This window comes from Pteropus vampyrus, unplaced genomic scaffold (assembly GCF_000151845.1).
Source record: "Pteropus vampyrus isolate Shadow unplaced genomic scaffold, Pvam_2.0 Scaffold81, whole genome shotgun sequence".
Lineage (NCBI taxonomy): Eukaryota > Metazoa > Chordata > Mammalia > Chiroptera > Pteropodidae > Pteropus > Pteropus vampyrus.
In genome coordinates this window covers 1,075,930-1,095,421 of record NW_011888862.1, presented here as the reverse complement: position 1 = coordinate 1,095,421, position 19,492 = coordinate 1,075,930, and the positions used below count along the sequence as shown (strand labels likewise).

At 41.0% G+C, this 19,492-nt stretch overlaps 1 protein-coding gene across 1 annotated transcript in view; it reads left to right on the top strand.

Annotated features, from left to right (window-relative positions):
- Positions 1 to 19,492, top strand: part of ARHGAP6 (Rho GTPase activating protein 6) — a 477,103-nt gene that overhangs the window by 348,431 nt on the left and 109,180 nt on the right. The gene's annotated exons all lie outside the window — the stretch shown is intronic.

Genomic DNA, 19,492 nt, shown 5'->3' with positions numbered 1-19,492 from the left:
ATATATAGATGCTCCACATTGGCTGAATTAAACTCAAGGAGAAAACATCCATGAACGGCAATGTAGTATTATTAAGAGCTAGAGCTTAGACTTACATGGGTCCTGACCTCAGCTTCACCAAGGGTTGAGGGACCACTGACATGTCATGTAGCCTATCTGAGCCTCAGTTTCCTCATCATTGAAATGAGGATAATTATAGAACCTACCTAAGAGGATTACTGTAGAAACGAAATAATAGACATCTCTGGGGGAAATGAAAAGGTATCACAGTAAATGTTTTAAAAATGCTAATAAGTAAGATTCTAAGAGAATCTTGAGGAATAAATTATTAGGAAATTAATAACCGTCATGGAGAAAGGTAGACCTTTCAATCCGAGAGAAAGAAATTGCAAAGAAGAAAGTGGAAGGTTCTAACAGGTAAAACGTATGAATGAAAGCAAACATAGAATATGGTTCTAAAAGCCAGTTGTGTTCAGGATTTGCATTTACGTATGAATATATTTATTGGTGAATTGTATATCAGAGGCGAGAAGGATTCTCTTCGAAGGAAGTTGCAAATGGAATTTTAGGAGAATTGACATCAGGTTACTTGCAGGGGGAGGAGAGGGAGTAAGCAGCGGTGCCTACGGAGAGTAGGAGAGAGAGGGAGGAAAATGGAGGTCACATTATATTCTTTTTCAGTCTTTTCCCCATTTCGTTTAATTAAATATATCAGAGTACCTGAAAAAGATTCAGGACATATTTTTCCTACAAAATTGTGTGTAATCTCCACTAATTAAGTCATCGGTGAACTACTAGTGCTTTTACAAAATTTAGCTCATTACTTTGTCTCATCTTGCAAGAATAGAGTGTCGTATATTTGGCCACAAAGATCAACAGAACGATCCCTTACTGTGGCATTGATTTCTCTAGTCAACTAGATAGTGAGATGTTGCCAGTTCACTGTGAATCATTGTTCAGGCTTTGATGGCAAATACAACGGAAATACAAATACAACAGAAATACGATAGAAATGATTTGGTTCTATTTATTTTCCCTCCCTGCACCCTGAGTCATAGGGTACACCCTATTAAGATATGGATCTCTCTGTTTGAAATCTCTTTCACTAATTTAGGTCTCACATATATACTTTAAAAGTTGCTCAATGTTTCGGGGGGAAACCCACAAAATTTCAATTGAAAACTATTTTTATGAACAATTATTTCATTTATGAGTAAGGTGACTTTATAAAAGAAGACAGAATTTACTAGATTGACTACTTATTTTGATTTATACAGGCTATAACATTTCTAAAGGTTTTGTATTTTTATTTCTGGCTCTTCAACGTCAAATATTTTCTCTTTTTTAAAAAAATCTTTATTTCTGAAATAGATCATAAGCGTAAAATAGTGTCCTCAATGGCAATATCTCTGGAATAAATGTGACAATATAACCCTAGAACGTGCCTTCATTCACTTAGGCATTTGTTGCAAATACATACGTTGAATACCTATGAACCCGAGACCATTTCTGTTACTATAGGGACAAGTACACGCATGGATTTATTAGTTTCTAAAGGCTTTTCTTCAAAATGATGAGTAAATAAACGCCCTTATAAATGATAGGTTCCCATTATTGCTAAGTGGGAAGGAAGAGAGTCCAAGAAAGGATTATAAAAATATCACATTCAGGGTACATTTTGGTCCAGAAACAGCTGCTCTAAGTCCCCCTGAGGCTTTGTAGGACCAAGCAGGGCTGTAAAACATGCAGTTCACGTGGCAGGACCTGAGGCGGGAAGCCTCCTACTCTTTGTGGTACAAATCAAGAACCAGATGGTTCTCGCCTGCCAGTGGTTGGAGATGAGGAAAGCATGAGTTAATCCCAAGAAATAAGAATCTGACTCACTGTCGTTATACACCTCGCTTTGGCCCAATCAAATACTTTTAATAAAGAGAATCCATGATAGTCAAGGGCTGAAGCGGTCTTGAACTCTGAGAGGAAGCATGGCTTAAATGTGTTCACCTCCTGGAATGACTGATCTCGGACAAACAGTAGGCACTCGACAACAACAACGAATTGTATATATTTGTGTGTTGTGCTTTGTAATTTTAAAAAAGTACTTTTGCCCATTTTTGATAGTAGTTATTCTTTTCCTTGACTTGCAGCTCATCACATTTTTGCTGTTCCCATGTTGCTTATGCTAGTAACTTCTCCCCCTTCTAATTTGCTGCTTAATTTACAGCGTGCTGGAAAATCATATGCCCGAGCTTGTTGGAAGTATGTGTACACCGCAAGAGATGCTGTAAGCGGTTTTGGCCCTGGTGGCTCACTGAAAAATTTCAGTCTCGTGACATTGATTTTTGACTGCTGGGAGGATATTTTTGTTTTGTTTTGGGGCTTTCTCCCTTTGTTTAACTTTCCGGTTTTAGCAGTGGTGGAGGTATATGGGTGATCTTTGGATAAGTCAGGTGTTATGATTTCCAGAAGCCTTTCTTATCATCAATAAATAGGGGCTCAATTCTTGAATATTCTTTTAAAGCAGGTCCAGGATTGTCCAATATTCGAGAATTGTTTCAAGAGTGAGTATTCTTAAGTAACTGGAGGCAAAGTCAATCTCTAGACATTCGCTTATAAGAAAATATGATCTCGGCTAGCTTTTTTGCTGGAGTGAATTTGTACCCTCGTCAGAACTCAGATACACCACCACCCATTGATTCTGATAAACAAACTGACTTCCTTCGCAACCCTTGAAAATCAGCTATTATATTTGATACCTCCTTGAGAGCTCTTTGATACCCAGAAAAATGTCTTTTACAAAGTAGGTGCTAGATAAATGTGTCAGTTAATGAAAATGTAGAGAAGTTATCCATGACGTTATGAAAATATAAAAAATGTCCTTGATCTGTGTAGGTCCTCCATAGACAGAGAAATCTTGCGGTGATTTAGATGGCCCTTTTAAACAACTAAGACGGATAACTCAGCATTGCTGCAAACTGTTCCTATGGACTTTCATGCACATGGCCTCTGATAGGGACTGAAGGGGATGCTACAAAAGGTTTAGAATCCATTATCCTAACATCTTTATTATACTTGGCTCTGACCCACTAGTTCAAACTGTAATATACTACAAGCATATATACTATGATGTATGTACCTGATTTTTTCTTATTCGTGACTGTGTCTACTTGCTTCATATAATAAAGCTTTATTATTATTATTAGATTCTTAGGCTTCTAGAATCACTTCAGCCCAATGAGTAATTTGAAAAGAATAACAACTCTCCCACATTCTCATACTTTTTGGATGGCAAACCATCAGTGCCTATTCTAGAATGCATTGGAATTAACTGTGTTTTCTGGCCAGTTGTTAGAAACTGTGGGGGAAAAAAAGAGGAATCTTCTACTGGCTAATGACATTTAGTAAGTGAGTAGACTTGGGACAAGAAGCCTAAGAAAAGCAGGAACAGAGGTAGGGAACTAGAAAGAAGAAGGGCCCATGTAAGAAGGGGGAAATGCCTTGTGATGGTATTCAAGGTGGTGATCAAAGGTGGTGCCAGGCTCAGTGAGCCCCACGTTCGCTGAAAAGAGGAAACCTATTAATGAAGCAATAAGAAATAAAACTGCTGCGCAGTAAAGGGAGATGGTCCTAGGGTCACAAGGCCTGAACGTGTTCCTCATAGGCCAACATCGCGATATAACTTCAAGCACTTCCTATATAGCTAACAGTCATCGTTGAGCACTTAGTGTCTGCGTAACGCAGTCTTTGGCCTTGGAGTACAAGGATGAAGGGGACGGTAGTCCAGTTCTCAAACTACTCATGGCCTCTGGCAGAGTTGTCCACTTTGAGTTGGGGCGGAGGATGCTGGGAGTGGCTGTTGGAACAAATCATCCATCTCACCATCAGGAAGCTGACACGCTCTGCTCTCTGTGTTTGTGGATGAGAAGGGAGGAGAGGGACAGTAGCGACACCGGAAGGCTTCGAGGGCTGTGGTAAAGGCTGGCCATCTGGAGTTTTCCCATAGTTCCTGGCTGGACTGGGAAGAGGGTACTGACTGTATGTAGGACCACTCCAGTCTTTGTCCTGCAGTCCTATACTTTCTGCTTCTGCAGTGATCGCGCATTAACCGATAGCACGCACCGAGTCATCAGGGGAAGATTAAATTATGGCCAGTGCCTGCTGTTTCCGAGGGCAGGATAAAGTAGGTAGAGGTGTTTATGAACTAACCCGTAAAACAATGTCTACCAAGAAACAATAGGAAATAAAACAGCTGCGCGGTAAAGGGAGATGGTCCTAGGGCCACTCCCAGCATCCTCCGCCCCGACTCAAAGTGGACAACTCTGCCAGAGGCCATGAGTAGTTTGAGAACTGGACTACCGTCCCCTTCATCCTTGTACTCCAAGGCCAAAGACTGCGTTACGCATTGTTGGTTGAAATCAAGTATGCCACATAGAATATTCAAAATGAGGGTGTCGGTCTGCATTTATTAACATAGAAAGATTTTTGTGACACGTAGTTCAGTGGTAAAATAGATTTTTAATGTCTTCTTTCTCTAAAATGATCTTCTTCCTCCCTTTGTTCCTTCCTCTCCGCCTCCTTCCCTCCCTCCCTCCCTCTCTATTCCTTTCTCTTCACTGGGGAGATAGCCACCGAAATAATAATGGCTATTATCTCAGGGACTCCTTCCTGAAAGTCTCTGAGAGGCCACGTTTTATTTTATTTCTTTTAAGTGATCTGTGAATGGAACAAATGCGAGAGAGACACAAGAAGTTTGGGAACATAATATTTCTCATTCGTGGTCAGCAAGGGGAACGAGTAAGCGATAGTACTAGAATTCCCATAGCCCTGGATTTATCTAATGTTCATTCTCAGGGAGAAAAACCTGAACAGAAAATCAGAGACCAAAAATATTACATTTTTAAAAAAGGGATAGGGTCCCTTTTAGGTCCCTAGTAGAAAATATCTTAATAATATAAGCATTCGCAGAAAAAGAGTTCATACAGCTCATAATTTGAAAGATCTGTAAGCATTTTCTAAATATCTGGTGGAACAATTTTCAATAAGGGAAATTATATGCAGATGGATAGTGTGTTGTTTGGCTTATAATTAACTGAACTGTTGGGAGTGAAAACATTACATCTGTGTTAACAGAGATAACACGATAATGTGAAAACAAGCTTTTTAAAAAAAATTCTGCTTATTAAGCGAAATACGTCGAAGTAAGTTGCCCTTTCCCACTGGGGTTCAGTGCACACATGCACAGATGGGTGTTTTCTCTACGTGAGCATGTGCTATGGTGGCGAGAACTCGTCTCTGGCAGGACAGGCTAGGTCAGTGTTGTGTGTGGGCCATTGACCCGTGATGCTGGCCCCTAGCCAGTGTTTTTGACTCTTTTGCTCCCTTACCTTACTACCTGGAAAATGGGAAAATGTCCATAGGCGAAACCTAGTAATGCCACTGAACATACATTCGACTCTTCTTAAACATGATTTCCAGCATTAAGAGTGACAATTTTAGTAATTGCTCAAAGAGGAAATATGCAAATTTAAAGAAACACAGGCAATAGTTTGCCACCGAAAATGTTGGAAACTATCGTACTCAGATATATGATGCGCAGAGTTTTTTCTATTGTTCTTGGACAGAAAATTCTTATATTGTTACACCTTAGTAGGAGAACTTTCATCTTCATCTCTTACAGAACTGCCCACAGGGACGGAAATAAAAAAATGGCAGAATAACATTTTCATATGATCTGCTAATTCTACAGGGAACAAGAAACATGCGATGGAGCCTAAGTACCAGCAATGTCACCAGTTCTGGCAGGGTTGTCATTCCTGGTAACCATTCCAGTTATTATTTTAGTTACTGGCCCCTCAATCGTGGACAGATCCCCGAGCAGCTTTTCAGTTAGTATCTTTATCACATCCCTAAATGACATAAAATTCAGTGAGAGTAGCTGAGAATTATTTCCAAATCTCTATTAAACAATCACATCACGAATCGTATGTCTGCTTGAAGTATTAAGTAGATCTTCAACTGATATAATTCTGAGGAATGAAATAAATCAGGAAAAAGGCCAGAAGGTAATTTAATTCTATTCACATACATTTCATTATAGACAATTTCTATTTGAAATGAAATGAAACAGATGCAATATCCTGTCACAGAATTCTGTGGAGTGAGCGCAAGTTTGTTCTAATCATAGATGGCATTTTACTGTTAACGTGGTAATGCCAGCATAGCTTTAGAATCCTAAGACCTCTGCTTCTTACAATCTTACCTAGTGCGTCATCTTCATCGTGCTCTTAAGAGAATCATAGACATGTGCTATGTCTGTTCTCAGTAGCATTCCACACACATCCAGAAACTTTAAATCATTATGATAAAATATTTATCGAGATTCTGTAATATCCAAGGCATAAGACACATATAAATATATGGCATGATATTCATAGGATACAATATTATTCAGCCATTAGAAAAGGAACGAGGTACTGACACACGCTACCACAGGGACGAACCTTGGGAACATTATGCTAAGTGAAAGAAGCCAGACGCAAAAGACCACACATTGTATGGTTTCATTTCTAGGAAATGCCCAGACGAGACAAATCCATAGAGACAGAGAGTAGATTCATGGTTGCCGTGGGTTGGGGGAGAGGGGAACAGGGAGTGACTGCTAATGGGCTTGGGTTTTTTAGGGGATGATGGAAACGTGGTTGGAAAATGGATCTCTGAGCACCTCTACCTGCAGGGTTTCTCGCTGTTAGCGCTCTTGGCATTTGGGGCTAGATCCTTCTTTGTGGTGGGGGTCCTGCACACTGGAGGATGCTGAGCAGGGTCCCTGGCCTCCGCCCACCAGATAACCGGTGGCCTCTCCTCCCTCGGTTGTGACAACCAAAAATATTTCTGCACCTGGCCTTATGTTCCCTGGGGGCAAGGGAGGACGAAATTGCTCCCAGCTGAGAACCACAGATCTGCAGTTTCCTAAGCATCGAGCTGGGTGTAGGGGTGTAGGCAGTGGATGGGGGCCTGGAGCCGGCGTGCACTTATGGAAAGACCACTGTTTCAGGGTCTCTGAAGGTACAGACATTGAAACCTGAATTCTGAAGTCTGTGATTTCTTTTTAAAAATAGTGAAGAGATGAATAGGAGAAAGAAGATTTAGATAAAACTATTGTTCAAAAAATATCTGGTGGGAAAAATCACTCATTTTTCGGGTTATTAAAAAAGATCGAAATTTGTTATTTAGAAAGTAAAATAAAATGGTATATGCCAGTGGTCTTTACTTTTATTATTATAAAGGATTAGAACCATGGTGCCAATAAATCAGCAAGTATATAAATTTGAATTTGGCGTGTTCGAAGCTAGAACCGTAAAACTATATTAATGGTTCTCAAAGAGTTTTGCTTAACTCAGCTTTAAAATCATTCTGCAGAATATAAACACCCCTTGAGCAGCAAAAAAGAAGCATGAGATTTGATTTGTACCGTGGCTAACAAAAACAAGTGGGCAATCACAGTTTAATCATATCCTACTAATCTAACTTAGTCTGAGGAATGAAAGAGAGGAAGCGCGTGGGCTTTGGAAATACGTACATTGCAGAGTCAGTTTTTAAGCGTGACCTCTTTTCTCTTCAGAAATGCGTGAGTGGAGGGAGGCCCTCGGCCTCCCTGGTAACTCATTTATAAATAAACAGGTGGAAGGAAATCGTGTCGATGGTCTGTTCTAGTTCTCAGGATCTGCCCCACACAGAGTGCGAATCTTTAAATTATCGAGGCAATAACTGCCATATTTCCTGCTCTCAACTTTAAGGACGTGTTTTCTCAAACTGCCTTCGTCTGCGTAGCCTTGACTAGCTAGGACTTGATACCCTGTGTATGGCAGTGCTGTCAGACTAAAGTTAGTAAACTCGAATCGTGTTTATAAGTAGGCTTCCATTACACGGTGGCTTCTCTGTAAATAGAAAATGTAAATTTTCTTATTTCTCATGGACTTTAGCAGTTACAGAATGTTGCTTTTAGCTCTTGTTTATATCAGGGATATTACTGAGTGCCTCAAACTCAGGCTGGCTTACATCTATTAAAAGGGTCATGTTCCAAGGATGTTTTCAAGATTTAAAGGTTGCACGTTTGCAAGATGTTTTCGTCAACCTATTCTCCCACCGTGTCAGGACGTAGAACCGACAGAGCGTCTGAAGGAGGCTGCGTCAAACACATCAGTCCTAAAATTGGGTGAGAGCAATACTTCTGGAAAAAAAACCTGTGTGGTTGCTCAGTGGAACCACCTGTTCTCACTCAGTTCTTTACAGCAGGGGTCTGCAACCCCCGGGTCGTGGACCAGTACTGGTCCGTGGCCTGTTAGGAATCAGGCCGCATAGCTGGAGGTGAGCGGCGGGCGGGCGGGCTAGTGAGCAAGCTTCATCTGTATTTGCAGCTGCTCCCCAGCGCCTGCATCACCACCTCAGATCATCAGGCATTAGAGTCTTACGGGAGTGCCGGTCCCTGGTGCCAGAGAGGTTGGGGACCGCTGCGTTCGAGCGTTGTTGTGAGATCGATAAAATTGCCTAAAGTGAGCACGTGTTCACCCATACATAGCAAGTGCTTAACAAACTTGGAGCTTAGCATTGTGATCGTTTTCTAGCAAAACTGCACAAGCTGCGGCCGAGGAATATTGAGTCTCTTTACAAAATGCTTCTTCACATTTTTAATAACGTAAGTTTAGAAGAAATTAGTCTCGATGCAGACTACACTTTAGAACCACTCGTGTAGCTTTTAAGTAATATTCATGTTTGGGTCCCCTTCCACCTAGCTTCTGATTTTATTGGTCTGAGCAGTGATTCCAATTCTTACTGGATTTTTGAATCACCAGGAGAGATTTTACAAATATCGATGGCCAGGTGCCACCTTCAGAAAGTAGGTTTCAGCCATGCTTGAGATCGATGGGACACAATCTATTTCACCTTATGAATGAATTATTATGCATGTCTCTTAGACCTTTACTGTATATAAAAAGCTGTAATTTTATCCACTTTATCCAAATCAGTGGGTTTTGTCTTCTGAGTGAATTTCCATTCAGTGCCATGGGGCATTAAGAACACTCAACACAATGACATTTGCAATTGATTATAAAGACATAGGATCAGACCCACAGAGTTTTAGCGTGACGGCAAACCCACAGTGAGCGCTCCGAAAACGTTTGCTGATTATGGACAAAAAAGTGTTCTTCATGGTCTCTTGGTTTATCCACGAGTATTTCATTTCAAACTATCTTACAGAGTCCACATGAGGCTGCTACAATGTCGATTCGCTGAATGGGGTGCATTTCATGAACCACCGTCTGAGCGGGCTACTTTGGGTGTAGCTGTTTTGATTTTTACTTCCTCCGAATATAAGGTTTTGTTCATTTAATCAAACAAATCCAGTTGTTTTGCTGTTCTGTAGACATGTTATTTGTGTGGCCAAGAATCCGTTTGCAGACGCCACATCACAACTAGATCTGAACGTGGAGAGCAGCCCAGAAAACAAGTGCTAATTGAATCAACTGCTAAAATTACCAGTGACAAACCAGTGTGACCTCCATCACCGGGTTCAGTTAGTGACCCTGCGGGCAAGGACCTGGATTTATTCCAGTATCATTTCCTTCGTCCACCAAAAACCCTCATCTTCGTGATTGATGAAATAATAACAATGTCAAACTTAAGGCGTATTTTGTTCATCTTGATTTTCTGTATGTCCTTTTTTCTGAATGCAAACATAATATATGTTTGTAAATGAATTCAAACGACATAGAAATGCATTAAGCGGGATGTCAAAGTCCCCAAGAATTCCATCCTCAAGTGATGGCTGCCAAGAAGAAGCAACAGGACTTGAGCTCGAAGGCTCCCTTGGACTCCCAAGCACTTCTCCCCGAGAGTAACCCCTAATCTGTCTTTTCGTAGCACAGATAGGTTTTGCCTATTTGTATAATTTGCATTAATGGTTTCATAAAGTATGGTCTCTTCTGTCAGACTTCTTTGCTCCACAGGACATCTGTGGGATTCTTGCATATTGTGCTAGGTGGTTGGAATGCGTTTATTCTCACTGCTACATAGTATTCCATTGTGTGGATATACCACAATTTATCCATTCTACTTTGATAAACATTTACGTAGTTTACAGTTTTTGCTTATTGCAAATAACTCTGCTATGAACATTCTAGCACACATCCGTTGGTGAACACATGCTTGCATTTCTATTGTTTTTATTGTCGACTTTTTTTTTGCTGTCAGAGATGGTGTTGAAGTGAATATCCTTGCAAATGTATCTTGTACCTTTCGTGATATTTCTATAAAGTACATTTTTAGAATTGCTGGGTCACGTAGTACACATGATTTGAGTAGATATGGCAGAACTGCTCTCTGAAAACATTTTGACTTTTGAGCTTGGTCTGTACCCCAAGCAAACCATCGTGCCTACATCCCTTTGCTATTGTCATTATCTGTGACGCAAATGCTGCTCTTGTGTCTTCTGGACTACGAGGCAAAGCTAATGAAAACCAGAATCTTCTCTCTGGCCTGTTTCAGACGCTCTCTAGTGGGCTAGTGCCTCTCCCATGTGTCCAGTGAAGGACAAAATGTAAAATGACCTAGTGTCCCAAGATGTCAGGGCATAGTGTGAAAGCGCCAGCTGAACCCAAATAAATTGATGCTATAAGAAGATGCACCAAGTGGACCCCATAGCTCTAAGTGCCCTCCACCCCAGGCTGAGATAACCTCATTTCCCGGGTAGAGATAGAGGTTTCTAATCTGGAAATGCAAGTCCTGTATCTTAGCATCAAGTGGCCCCTTCAAAATGCCCTGTCATTGGGAGGCATCAGGCTAGGACAGTGTTTCCAAACCTTGGAGCTCTTGACATTTAGCGTCAGATCATTGTTTGGAGGTGGTAGGGGGTGAGGGGTGGTCCTGTGCACTATAGGATCCTTGTCACCATCCCTGGCCTCTACCCACTAGATGCCAGCAGCGTTCCACTTCTCCATTATGACAACCAAAAACTGCCTCCAGGCATTGGGAGGTAGAATGACCTCCAGCTGAGGAGCATTGGGTGACTGCTTACAGAGGCCCCTGGCTCTAAATCAGATTATGTTCAGATTCTGGCTTCACCACTTACCGTGTGACCTGGGGTGAAGTACCTAAACTCTCTGTGCCTCGGCTGGCTCATCCGTAAAATACAGATGTTAATAGTAAGATTTACTTTAATTGGTTGTCGTAAACGTTAAATGATCATGCGAAGCGGATAGCAGTCTTTGGCACAAAATAAGTATTCGATGTCATTAGCTTTATTAGTCATAATATTTATTATTATTATTATTATTATTATTAAAAGCTGAGGCAGTGGAGGAAAGTATTCACTTTCTGGAAAAGAATGTGGATAACGTGTATCTGAAAAACATCAAAGGCAGTGGGTTCACAGCTCTTGGACTAGGCAGTGGGAGATGCGGAGAAAGCATTGGGTTGGACCTCTGTTCCTTCTCAAATTAGCATTTATGGAAACCAGAATTGGTGGAAAATGGACTTTGACAGCAGAATTAGGCATTTTTAGGAACATGCTAAATCACCGTAGGGGAATATTTTGCTGTGTTCCTCTCGCTAATATGATATTAGTAAATTTTCAATAGTTTTTTGAACACTTTCATTTTAAATAAGAAAATACGTTCAGTGCTAAAGCGGCCATGTCTTTTTCGATGTTATGGAACAGAGGGTTTTATTTGTTAAGAGCTTTGTTGGGACGATTCTCCCCTAATGACTCCTTCTCTCGCCACAGGTGTAACTTAAATAAACTCAGATGGCAGGAAACAGTGTCTCCTTGTCAGTAGGACAGAGTGGCATCCTGGAGCGGGTTCCAGATGAGGACCGTGAGGCCAGGGCTGTGTGTTTGCAATTCCCAGTCACTTCTCCTTTTTGGGTCTCAGGTTCTCAGGCGTGTGCTGAGGAGTCTGAGGGAAGCGAAGGGAGGTTCTGAAAAGAAAAACAAGAAAAAGAGATGAGATTATGGCACATGCATTTCGAAGATAACTCTGAGTTAGAATTTGCCGTCTGCAGAATTACTCAGCATTCCCTTAGCTACTGTTTATTGTGACTCTTTAAAATGGGGCTAACACAAACCGCTTTCTCCCACTTATTTGGTCCTGGAACGGTTTGGGAGATCCTGCATTAAATAATTTATGAGTCCCTCGTATCCATAGAAATTTCCTGATTCCTTCTGTATGCATTTTCTATCGCTGCTGCAACAAGTTACCAGAAACTTAGTGGCTTAAAACATACACACTTATTATTTTACAGCTCTGTAAGTTAGAAATCTGACACAAGTCTCACTGGACTAAAATCAAGGTGTCAACAGAGCTGCGCTCCTTCCGGAGGCTCGGGGAGAAGCCATTTGTTTGCCTTTTCTAGCTTTTAGAAGCCACCCACATTCCTTGGCTCATGGCACCCGAGTTCCATGTTCAAAGCCAGAAATATTGCATCTCTCTGACCACTTTTCTACAGACACATCTCCCTCGCGCTCTGAACTCTGCTGGAAAAGATTCTCCGACTGTAAAGGCTTGTGTGTGTGCATCGGGCCCACCCAGATAATACAGGAGCCTTTTCCCATCTCTGGGGTGTGGGCATGGCTATCATTGTGCCAACCACACGATCTGTCCCAGTGGCTTCTCCATTTCCCAACACTGGAGGGTGTGGAGTGGTGTTCTGTAAAGCCAGGAAGAAGCTTGCATGATTATCTTTTCTTTTTCGTTTGCTTCTGATCAACTCTTGCAGGATCGAATGTCTATCTTGCAAACCCACCCAAAGAGCAATAAAAGCAGAGAACACAAGAGTAATTAAAACAAGGCTACTGAACTGTTCTGTGCAGAGTTTTATTTTTAGCTTCTCTCCTGATACAGACAAGAATATCTCCTTGAAAGAAACTAGGCTCTGAATTGTACTTTGTTTTAACATGTACAATTGCCAGGATGCATATCAACAAGTAGTCTTTAGAATTAAAATATGAACATAAAGAGATTAAAAGAGTTTATTCGCTTTTGGGGGTATAGCCGTTACCTGGTTCCGTTTCTAAAACGGTGAATGCTACAAACTCCTAAACTTTTCAAGCACCTCACGATTGTCAGTTTGTGAAAAGAAGAGAAACTGAAGGGTTCTGTTTCTTCTCACTGCTTGGTAAAAGCTCCAATGGCTGATCTATGTGAAGTGGAAATATTATACGGGTTTGTTCATAGTTGTCGCTATTTTATCTCGTGTGAGAGGAGCGAGGTGGAAAATGAGTTTTGCACTAAAAAATCTTTTTAAATCTTAGCGTTCGGACTCATGTCGTTTAAGTTTTTGTTGTTGTTTTTGGTTAGCTATTTATAGTTACCGTGTGATCCGGCGATTTCACTCCTAGGCATATACCTAAGAGAATTGAAAACATATGTTCACGTGAAAACTTGTACGTGAATCTTCACAGCAGCTTTATTCATAATGGCCCAAATGTGGAAACATCCCAAACGTCCATCAACTGACGAATGGTTAAAGAAAGTTTGCATGATACAATGAATATTATTTGGCCGTAAAAAGGAATAAAGTTCTGATGCATGTGACAGACAGCATGGCGAACCCTGAAAGCATGTTAACAGAAAGAAACCAGAACCAAAAGGCCACATATTGAATAATTTCACTTATATTAAAAGTCAAAAAGGCAAATCCATCGAGACATAGAGTAGGTGAGTGGTGGCCAGGGCCGGGGGCGGGAGGGGAATAGAGCGTAATTGCTAATGGGTATTGGGTTTCTTTGTGGGATGGTGAAAATATTCTGGAATTAGATAATGACGATGGTTGCATATATCTGTGAATATACTAAAAAAACCCTAAGTCACATACTTAAAAATGGTAAATTTTATCTTAAAAAAAATTGTATCAGAACTTTGGGTGCTGGTTTGGCATGTGAGAAGCTCAGAAGTTGTCACTCCACCTAACAAGTCCAAACAAACTGAAAAATCAACAGCTCTTCTTAGATCCTTATGGGAAGTGATGTGACAGGGAAAACTGCTGCCTCCAAAAATTGACGAGACTGACAGGTGAATACAGAGAATCACAACTTACTAGAGCAACAATCTCCAAGGCAACCAGTGCCTGGGTAGGGAAACCTGAACTGTAATTGGTGAAGTGCTGGAGGCTCGGTGTGGACAACTCAGCGTTAAACTCCACGAAGGCCCAGTCATCGGGAGGCCCCCACACTTTGGTGAGTTTCATCTCCTGGATCTCTACCAGGTGTACAGATGATGTGGTAGCCTATGCAGAATATCAGAAATAATCGACGGAAGCAAAAACCCTCCTGTGACTATATATAATATTGTAATGACCGTGTATGGTGCCAGGTGGGTATTAGACTTATCGGGAGGATCACTTCGTAGATTGTATAAATGTCTCGCCACTATGCTGTACACTTGAAACGAACATAAAATAATATTGAATGTCAACTCTAATTGAAAAGTAAAAATTGAGAAAAAAAGAAAAGCAAATTGAAAAGTTAAAGTAAAATTTAAAAAAAAATACTTTCTGGAGCTAATTATAAGCAATTATAGGAAGGTTATAGGATGCAAAGTTAATATACAAAAGTCAGTGGTTTTCCTGTATACCAGCAATGAACAAGTAGAATTTGAAATTAAAACCAAAATACCATTTACATTAGCACCCCCGAAATGAAATACTTAGGTATAAGCATAACAAAGTATGTTCAACAGCTATATGAAGACAAGTATAAAACTCTGATGAGTAACAACAAAGAACTAAATACATGGAAGGCTATCTCATGCTCGTGAATAGGAAGACTCAGTATTGTCAAGACGTCAGTTCGTCTCACTTGATCTACAGAGTTAGGGAAGTCCCTATCAAAACCCAGCAAGTTATTTTGTGGATATTGGCAAACATATTCTAAAGATGATCTGAGGAGGCAAAAGACCCAGAATAGCCAACACAATATTGAAGGAGAAGAATAGAGTTAGAGAACTGATATTACCTGCCTTCAAGACATTATAAAACGACAATCATCACGACAGGGTGCTACTAGCAAGAGAATAGACAAATAGATAAACAGATCAACGGGACAGAGAGCCCCAAAAGAGATTCACATAAATACAATCAGTGATCTTTGACAAATGAGCACAGGCAGTGTGACAGAGCAAAGGTAGTCTTTTCAACAAATGAGGCTGGAATAACTGGACATCTGCATACAAAAAAAATGCATCTAAACACAGACCTTGCACTTTTCACAAAAATTAGCTCAAAATGGATCGCAGGCCTAAACGTAAAATGCAAAACTGTGAAACTCCTAGAAGATAATCGAGGAAACAATCCAGGTTACCTTGGGTATGGCAATGACTTTTAGATATAACACCAAAGGCATGAGCCATGAAAGAAATCATTGATAAGCTAGACTTCGTTAACATCTAAACGTTCTCCGTAAAAGACAGTGTCGAGTAAATGAGAAGATAAGTCACAGACCGAGAGTAAATATTTGCAAAAGACATCTGGCAAAGGACTGTTGTTTAAAATATATAAAGAACTCTTAAAATGCAGCAATAAAGAAACAAATAACCCGATACACTATGGGCCAAGCACCTTAACAGATATCCCCCCAAAGAAGTTATGCAGGTGGCAAAAAAGTACATGAAAAGATGCAAATTAAAACAACAGCGAGATACCATTACACACCTACTATACTGGCCCAAATCCAGAATACTGACACCAGCATGTGCTAGTGAGGGCAGGGAGCAACAGGAACTCTCGTACACTGCACGTGCGAACACAAAATAGTACAGACACTTATATGACATTCCAGAAAAGGCAAATCTATGGAGACAATAAAAAGATCAGAGGTTGCCAGGGTTTGCGGGGAGAGGGGAATGAATAGAGGAGCACAGAGGATTTTTAGGGCGGTGACGCTGCCCTGCAGGGTACTGTAATCACGAATACATGGCATTATACATTTGTCCAGACCAGTAGAACATACCAGACCAAGTGTGAACCCTAATGTGAAGTATCTATTTTGGGTGACGATGATGTAGGTGTCGATGCAGGTTTATCGGTTGTAACAGACGCACCACTCTGGTGTGGGGCGTTGATAATGCTGGAGGCTGTGCATGAGTGGCGGCAGAGGGCATATGGGAACTCTCTGCACCTCTTATTCAAGTTTACTGTAAAACTGCAAGTGCTCTGAAAATTAAAGTCTATTTAAAAACCGCACCCATTAAGTAGAACTCTTCAAGCTCCTGTAATGTTCGACTGTAATTTATTTTTGAAAACGTCAGTTTCCATTTGTTTCATTGCTCAGAGGAAGCGTGGTTTTCTCATATCAAAGCAAAAATATTTGTCACGTCTCTGAAACACTTTTTAATTTATCATTTTAAAAGTAGTACATTGAAGAGAAAACAGCTCTGGGAAAAAGGTCTGAAAAAATGACAACTAAAAAAGTCAGATCTGTAGCAGTCAGTGCAGATCGTTTGTTTTTATGTCATACCTGGCCTTTCGTGTCATTCTGCAAGTTTGTGTTTCTCTGTTCAGTTGCCCCTTTTACATGTTTTGATGCTTATCAGTAAAAGCCGGGAAGCGAGAGTTTTTTGTTTTTGTTTTTTTCTTTTTACAGGGAGTGATTTTAGCGACTTTAGAACATGTATCCTAAATGTAAATATTACCCGCTGGTCTTGTTTTCATGCTAATATAACACACGGATGGTTTTCTCTATAGATGCAGAGTGAACTTTCCCAAAAGCTTTCTTTCAATCAACAAACGTGTAAAAGCACAAAATGCGAGAGCTATTTCTTCTACGTGCTGTGCCTATCCTTCCAGAATATACAGTCTAGCCAGGGAGAAAAGGCACAGATGTAGAGAATCAAATAAATTTCCAACATTTAAATAAGAATCAAGAAAACAGCCAAAATGCAAGGGACGGAGAGGTGAGTGTGATGGTTACATAGAAGGGAGGTATCGTGTGAAGTTAGAGTTTTGGGGAAAACAAGTGACATTTAAACATTCTGAATCCTCCTCTTCCCTCCCTCAATGAGCCATCACAAGTGATTTCCTACACGTCTCAAGTGTCGAGGTCATTTGGGGCCTTAAAAGAAGCATAAAGGAAGAATAAGGTATAGACCCATCTGCTCATACATACATACATACATACATACATACATACATACGTGTCGTAACTATATTTGTAAAAAGATGTGGTTCCTTTGCTGCTTGAAATAGCGAAACGCCCCGTGAAACTGTCATTTCCTGTGCTATATGTCTGGTGATTTCTTTTCAGCGGGTCCAGAGTGGGGTCAGCAAACTTTTTCTGTGAAGGGCCAGATCGTAAATATTATAGGTGTCGGGAGACCTACATCTGTAGAGCAGCCACTCAACTCTGCGGTTGTTATCAGGACGCAGCCCCAGACGAGATGGAAGTGGGTGAGCCTGGCTGGGCTCAAGTTTACAGAAACAGGCGGGGGGCCGGATGTGGCTAGGGCTGTAGTTTGTCCACCCTTACTCTACATTAACAGTTGTCAACTCAAGGTCAAGTCATGCCGTAGTCGCTGTGGTAGACGTAATTTATTGCTGCTAATATATCACTTATAAACTTTGGAAATTTTTAGTAAGAAAACTAAATGAGAGGATTTGAGGTGAGCCTAGAGCCACCTCAGACAAACGGTCATTCTGCTGGACTTTCTTGAGTCATACTTTGCCGTTCCTTGAGAGAAAGCTCTGGCTCTCACAGGGAGGTGGCATACAGTGATGATTAAGACCCCAAACTCTGGGGTTATGGCCCACGATTTCGAGTCCTAGCTCTGTCACCTGCAGTCTGTTTCCTTGGACAACTCGCTTAACCTCCTGGTGCTTGATTTCTTCGTCTGTGAAATGGGTACAAGTTAATAGACCTTACTTCATAAAATTGTTTAGCGATTAAAGCAGGGAGTACATAATTAGGGTTAGGAATAATAATGGATACATGTTTACACCCACAAGAAATGTTAGTTATCCATCTCATATCTAAATTCCCTGGGGAGGGAGCATAGCTCCCAGCTTATCTTATCTGCGCTGTTGACTCACTGAAGAGAAATCCTTACCATTAATAGTTGTGTTGACTACAAACCCTCATGGTGCTAATGGCTTGCAATGTTACATTTTCTTACATTAAAATTTTTTCCTACCCACAGACGGTCATTGAACAAGGAAGAAAGCAGCAAAACTCAGTGTAGAAAATGTGAACATAAATCAGCAGTGCCCGAGATTACCAAATGGTCGACAGAGTAATTATGTGCTTGAAAATCGTACAGTATGCTCTCTACGTTGCTGTCACTGAACTCTGGAATTCTGAGTCTTACCATCTTTACAAATAAAGCAAAGTTAATCTAGTTGATTAGCACACACTTCCTCGTCCCATTAGTATGAATCTAGTGGTATGGAAGTCAATAAAAATGAAGACTCATTAAAATAAGTAAATTTCATATAGGAAAAAGTCACATTAGCATATTATTTATTTTTCATGACCATTTTTCAGTGGTCTTCATAGTGCTACGTTAATTAATCACATGCTTGGAACTTGCTTTCGTGAATTCCTTGACTTCCTCCTGAAAAGTTTGCCCTGCTATTTGCTTTCCTCACCACAGAACTGTTGGGATGAGGGTATCAAAATCTGAGTCGAGGAGAACTATTGTTATTTCCACTTTACAGAGCAGGTAACCGAGGCTTAGAATGGTTAGATATTCACACAGTCAGTTGTGAGCTGAGCCGGAGTTCAGAGCCAGGTGGTAGGACCACTGAGCTGGAACACTGCATCCCACTCAAAGGAAGCAGCTGGAGATGAGCAGAGACCTGTTTACCACATCGTCCCGAAAACCTTCGCTGCTTAACAGTGCTGCCATTAGAAATATTCCCCATCACATCCAATGCAGAAATCACAGAAAGTAGTATGTGGATCAAGCCTGTAGAAGTGAAAAACAATTTTATGGGTGCCCCAGTTTGGGGTTTTAACTCTTAATCTTGGTAGCATTGTTAGATTTTATTTCTGCTGCCAGTGAAAGAGAAAGAGGGGGGAAGAATTGCCTTGGTGTGGGAGAAATCTGGCAGCGTGAGTGAATGAAGGAATGTATAGATAGCGCAGCTATCACAAGGGGGCGTGGAGGGGTCGCGGGAAGGGAGGAGTGGAGGCAGCGGGGAGAGGGCAAAGGTGCATGGCAAATGCTTTGTGGAATTTGATGGAAAGTGATGCCTTATGCTAAAAGCGCAAGGAATTTGCGCCCCCTGGTGGTCCCCTTAATCCCAGACCATTACAGTGGTCCTCGTCGCGACTGCGCATTAGAGCATCCCCAGAGGGCCCTGTAAACCTCCCAGTGCCTGAGCCCCAGCCCTGAAGAGTCTAACCGACTTGATCTGTACCCGTGCTGTCCAATACAGTAACCACTAGCCACTGTGGCCATTTACATTTAAATCAATGAAAAGTAGATAAAATTTAAAATTCAGCGATTCC